The sequence below is a fragment of the Struthio camelus genome, chromosome 12, assembly GCF_040807025.1.
Source record: "Struthio camelus isolate bStrCam1 chromosome 12, bStrCam1.hap1, whole genome shotgun sequence".
Taxonomy (NCBI): domain Eukaryota; kingdom Metazoa; phylum Chordata; class Aves; order Struthioniformes; family Struthionidae; genus Struthio; species Struthio camelus.
Window position 1 is genome coordinate 26,870,950 of NC_090953.1, and position 6,000 is coordinate 26,876,949.

The following is a 6,000-nucleotide window of genomic DNA, read 5'->3' on the forward strand; positions in this document are numbered from 1 at the left end:
TCTTCTCCCAGGCGCCTGCAGAGGCCCTTCCACCTCCTGCCAGAAAAGAGCCCAGGCAGGGCTGCATGCACAGGCAGGGTGAGGCACCTTGACCTTCTCTGTGGCCTTTTGCTGTGCTCACTCCAGTGTGGCCTTGTCTCTCTCGTACCGGGAAGCCCAGAAATGGACACAGCACTCCAGATGTGCTCTCACCAGTGCTGAGCAGAGGGGAAGGATCACACCTCCCTCAGCCTGCTGGCAACGCTCTTCCTAACGCAGCCCAGGATGCTGCCAGCCGCCTTTGCTGCAAGGGCACGTTGCTGCCTCAAGTGCTGAAGGCCTTCCGGGACACAACAGCTCTGCTCTGAAATAAGTGCCCGTGAGATACCAAGCTCCTGGGGAGCTGACAGAGCCCCTAACTGCTGGAACCAGAAACATGACGGCACCAGTGGAGTCCCTGCAAGGGCACCTGGCATGCAGATGCCCAGGGGCTCCTGCAGAGGGAGGAAGGACACTTTGAAGAGCCCTGTTCACTTGCTGCCAGGTGCGGACTGGCCCGAGAGGGAAGGCAGAGGCAACAGCCCTGAGTCCGCAGAAGAGCTCCACCTACTGCAAAGATGGTGTAACTCGAGCAGCAGTCCCTGCTGGGAGATGTGGGTGGTACAGCTTTGGGAAGAGTAATGCATGAACTGGGGGACTGAACAGTGACACGGGATGTGGCTTGGTGTTTGGCTGCATGCTTGTAAGTACGAGGCCTTGGTTTGCTCCTGAGCAGCCCCGGTGCTTCTTGCCTCCAGTGCCTCCTGTAAGTAACCACCTGTCTTAGCAAAAAGAGACAAGGCCCGGACTGTCGGCTCGGCAGGCTGGAGAAACGGGCAGACAGGAGCCGCAGGAAGTTCAGCAAGGCAAAGTGCAACGCCCTGCACCCGGCGAGGAATAACCCCAGGCACCCGGGGAGGAATAACCCCAGGCGCCAGTACATGGTGGGGGCCGACCTGCTGGAAAGCAGCTTTGCAGAAAAGACCTGGGGGTCCTGGCACCCTACAAGCTGACCACAAGCCAGCAACGTGCCTTTGTGGCAAAGGCGGCCCACGGTAGGCTGGGCTGCGTGAGGAAGAGTGTTGCCACCAGGTCAAGGGAAGTGGTGCTTTCCCCTCTACTCAGCGCTCCAGAGGCCACATCTGGAGCGCGGTCTCCAGTTCTGGGCTCCGCAGTGGAAGAAAGAGAGGGCCCTACCGGCACGAGTCCAGCAAAGAGGCACAAGGATGATTAGGGGCCTGGAGAACCTCTCATATGAGGAGAGGCTGAGAGAGTCGGGACTGTTGAGCCCGGAGAAGAGAAGGCTCACGGGGCATCTTACCAGTGCGTATAACTATCCAACGGGAGGGTCGAACGAAGACAGACCAAGGGAGTGGTGCCCCTCTTCTCGGTGGTGCCCACTGACAGGGCAAGAGTCATCGCACACAAACTGAACACGGGAAATTCAGCTTGAACGTGAGAAAATGCTTCTTTAGCGTGAGGCTGGCTGAACATTGGAACAGGTGGCCCAGAGAGGTTGTGGATTCTCCATCCTTGGTTTTCCCTCCTCAGGTTCTGGCAGAGAGAGGTAAGCTCAGGACAGGGGGGAATGCTTTCCTGTGCAGAGCGGGTGGCTAACGGAGGCTGGCGGAGAAAGAAACACCACCACGAGTCTCCAGCTATGCTGCACAACATCTTTAATGAGCAGGAAGGAAAAAAGGAAAAAAAGCAGCACAGAGACCAAGACACATGTTTCCTGGGTTGAGTGAGGCACAGAGAATTGCCCGTTTCCCCAGGACAAGCGGCATGCAAAGCGTTTGCCTTTTCCCATTCCAGCTCTACCTTGTGGCAATCACATCCTACCTACAGCAATTCCTAACCCCCAAACCGTCCTGCCGTCAGCAGGAGACTCAGCAGAGCGGACGAGCACGAGCTCTTTCTCGAGGAGCTCAGAGTGCAGCAGAGCCAGAGGCAGCATGGCGAGGCCTGGCTCTGTGAGGTGGAGCTGGGAACTCAGTGCGCTCAGGCCTCCAGCCCTTTCAAGACCCCCACCAGATCAGCCTTTCTTTTCTTTCCTCATCTTTCTCTGTGCCCTCCAAATCCAGTTCTAGCTGCATGTCCCCGAGGGGCCTGCGGCTGGTTTTCTTAAAATGCACAACAAGCGTTACATCTCACCTTAAGGCTGGATTTGAGGGCCTGGCAGCAAAGATTTGCCTAACCCACTGCTTATTGCCCCAGGTCCGGGCACTAAGGACAAGGACAAGGCTGGGCGTGCAGACGTGAGCATGGGGAGTCCAGCAGTGGTGTGCATGATGCAGGGGGTGTAGCTCAGTGGGAGAGCATTTGACTGCAGATCAAGAGGTCCCTGGTTCAACTCCAGGTGCCCCCTCCACTGCTGCTTTTCTTCCTGGAGCTTCTCCTGTGCCTTGGCGGCCTGCTTCCCCATCCCTCAGTGGGAAGGCTGTGGGGGACAGACACCTGTTCAAAGAGAAAGCCAGGAGCAAAGGCATTTCTCCAAAGGCCCTTTCCTGCACTCAGTCCTTTCCCCAGGGCAGGCAGTGAGGTGGCATTGTTGCGCGAACAGGAAACTTTCGCACAGCAGCTCCATCTCCTGTGAATAACCACACACACATATACACGCACCCACCCCGCTGCCATCCCTCCCACCATCCCCCGCGAGGACAGCATTATATCTCAAACCTTGACTATGACTTGTACAGTAAATACATGAAATACAGGGTGTCCACTTAAGAGAGCAACAGCACAAAGAATGAGGTAGTCATAGTTAAATTTAGCTTGGAAGGCAGCTTACAGGTCTGTAGTCCAACCTCCAGTTCCGGGCAGGGCTGACTGCAGAGTTACTTGAGGCTGCCTGTGGCCTTGTCCAGTTGAGGTCTGAAAACCCCAGTGAGGGAGAATCACAGAATCACAGAATGGTTTAGGTTGGAAGGGACCTCTGGAGATCATCTAGTCCAACCTCCCTGCTCAAGCAGGGTCCTCTAGAGCATATTGCCCAGGATCACATCCGGACGGGTTTTGAATATCTCCAGCGAAGGAGACTCCACTGCCTCGCTGGGCAACCTCTTCCAGTGCTCTGTCACCCTCCCAGTGAAGAAGTTTTTTTCTCAGATTCAGATGGAACTTCCTGTGGTTCAGTTTCTGCCCGTTGCCTCTTGTCCTGCTGCTGGGCACCACGGAGAAGAGGCTGGCCTCATCCTCTTGACACCCCCCTTCAGATACTTATACACGTTGATCAGATCACCTCTCAGTCTTCTCTTCTCCAGACTGAACAGGCCCAGCTCTCGCAGTCTTTCTTCCTAGGAGAGGTGCTCCAGTCCCCTCACCATCTTTGTAGCCCTCCGCTGGACTCTCTCCAGTAGCGCCATGTCTCTCTTGTACTGGGGAGCCCAGAATTGGGCACAGTACTCCAGGTGAGGCCTCCCCAGGGCTGAGGAGAGGGGCAGGATCACCTCCCTCCACCTGCTGGCAACACTCTGCCTCATGCACCCCAGGATACCATTGGCCTTCTTGGCCACAAGCCCACGTTGCTGGCTCATGCTTAACTTGTTTAACCTGAGGACTGGAAGAACCACTCCCAGGTCCTTCTCGGCAGAGCTACTTTCCAGCAGGTCAACCCCCAGCCTGTACTGCTGCATGGGATTATTTCTCCCGAGGTGCAGGACCTTGCACTTGCCTTTGCTGAACTTCAGGAGGTTCCTCTCCGCCCAGCTCTCCAGCCTGCCCTGGTCCCTCGGAATGGCAGCACTGCCTTCTGGTGTGTCAGCCACTCCCCCCAGTTTAGTATCCTCAGCAAACTTGCTGCGGGTGCACTCTGTCCCTTCCTCCAGGTCATTGAGGAATATATTGAACAAGACTGGACCCAGGACTGACCCCCTAGCCAGTGGGGCACCACTAGCTACACGCCTCCAACTTGACTCTGCGCCATTCACCACAACCCTCCGAGCTCGGCCATCCAGCCAGTTCTCAATCCACCTCACCGTCCACTCCTCTAGCCCACACTTGCTGAGTTTACCTACGAGGATGTGATGGGAGACAGTGTCAAAAGCCTTGCTGAAGTCCAGGTAGACAGCATCCACTGCTCTCCCCTCATCTACCCAGCCGGTCATCCCATCCTAGAAGGCTATCAGATTGGTCAAGCATGATTTCCCTTTGGTGAATCCATGCTGACTACTCCTGATCACCTTCTTGTCCTCCAGATGCTTAGTGAGGACCTCCAGGAGGAGCTGTTCCATCACCTTTCCTGGGATGGAGGGGAGGCTGACAGGCCTGTAGTTCCCTGGCTCCTCCTTCTTGCCCTTTTGGAAGGCTGGGGTGACATTGGCTTTCTTCCAGTCCTCAGGCACCTCTCCTGATCTCCAGGACCTCTCCAAGATGATGGAGAGTGGCCTAGCCATAACATCCGCCAGCTCTCTCAGCACTCGCGGATGCATCCCGTCAGGACCCACGGATTTATGGAGGTCAAGTTTGGACAAAAGATCTCTAACCTGATCCTCCTCCTCCACCAAGGGGGAGTCTTCCTTTCTCCAGCCTTCCTCTCTTGTCCCCAGGGTCTGGAATTCCTGAGGGCTGGCCTTAGCAGTGAAGACTGAAGCAAAGGCAGCATTCAGTAACTCTGCCTTCTCTATTTCCTTTGTTACCAGGGCACCCGCCCCATTCAGCAGCGGGCCCACCTTGGCCCTAGTCTTCCTCTTGCTAGTGATGTATTTGAAGAAGCCCTTCTTGTTGTCCTTGGCATCCCTTGCCAGATTTCATTCCAACTGGGCCTTAGCCTTCCTCGTCGCATCCCTGCACACTCTGACAGCGTCCCTGTATTCCTCCCAAGTGGCCTGTCCCCTTTTCCACATTCTGTAGACTTCCTTCTTCTGTTGGAGTTCTGCCAGGAGCTCCTTGCTCATCCATGCAGGTCTCCTGCCCGCTTTGCTCGACTCGAATCTGCCTGTTCCAGGAGGAAACCACACCCACCATGCTTTTTTTCCCCTCTTCTGATATCAAATCAGAATTTCCCTTGTTGCAGCTTGTTCCCATTGTCTCCTGTCCTTTCCTTGTGCACCTGTAAGAAGGAGGCGGCCTCTGTCTTCCCGAGGGTTCAGCCAGTAGATCTGGCCCGAGGAACTCCCCTTGCTCTTTCACCACACCTGCAGTGAGCCCAGAGGCCCTGTTGCTCTTTGGGGACTGCAGGGGCACAAATCCCACCAAGCCCCGAGCCAGTTTAGGGAGCTGATCTGACCTGACCCTAGGGGCTCTCCTTGCCTCCTTCACCACAAGCCATGGGCTTCTCTGAGGGGCACAGACTGGAGAGCACAGCATGCAGAGAAGGATGTCCAGGAGGAAAGTCCTGGCCCGAGGCTCTCCACTGCCAGCCGGGGAAAGGAAAAGAGGCAGCGACAAGCTTGTCAGGAGTGGGATTCGAACCCACGCCTCCCACGGAGACTGCGACCTGAACGCAGCGCCTTAGACCGCTCGGCCACCCTGACCCCTCTGCCAACCTTGGCTCAGCTCCTGCCCTGAAGGCTGTCCCCTCTGCAGCGTGTCTCTGGCTGTCTCTCCCCAGGAAACAGGGGGTTTGGTTCCTGATGTTTCCCGCCCCGCAGCCTTCCTGCTGGCCCCAGTTCTGCCCCTGCTCTCCTCTTCCTGCCCGCCTCCAAAGCCAGCCTGGCTGGGGGCTGGGGAAGGGCAAGCTGGGCAGAACCTGGTGGGTCAGGAAGCACCACCTCCCCAGCTCCGCTGCCAGCAGGACGGCGTCCTGCGGTGGGCTCAGACCACCAGCCTTGGGGTGCCCTCTCTGCTGGTGCCACAGAGCTGCCCATGCGGGGCCTCTCAGGGCCACCTTTTCCTGCCTCAGAAATGTCCCAGCCCCCTGGATGCTCTGGGTGGGCGGGGGCAGTGTGTTAGGGCTGGGAGTGTAGATTAGGCACCATGGACAGCCCCCCCGCCTGGCTCTGGGTTTTCCTGTGTGGCCATCCCCTCCCCACACAGCTTGGG

At 57.0% G+C, this 6,000-nt stretch overlaps 2 non-coding genes across 2 annotated transcripts; one reads left to right on the top strand and one right to left on the bottom strand.

Annotated features, from left to right (window-relative positions):
- The first annotated feature begins 2,314 nt into the window (after positions 1–2,314).
- Positions 2,315–2,386, top strand: TRNAC-GCA (transfer RNA cysteine (anticodon GCA)). Its single transcript has one exon. It is a non-coding gene; the product is annotated as a tRNA-Cys (tRNA).
- A 3,023-nt stretch (positions 2,387–5,409) lies between these two features.
- On the bottom strand, positions 5,410–5,492 carry TRNAL-CAG (transfer RNA leucine (anticodon CAG)). Its single transcript has one exon. It is a non-coding gene; the product is annotated as a tRNA-Leu (tRNA).
- Positions 5,493–6,000: the final 508 nt, after the last annotated feature.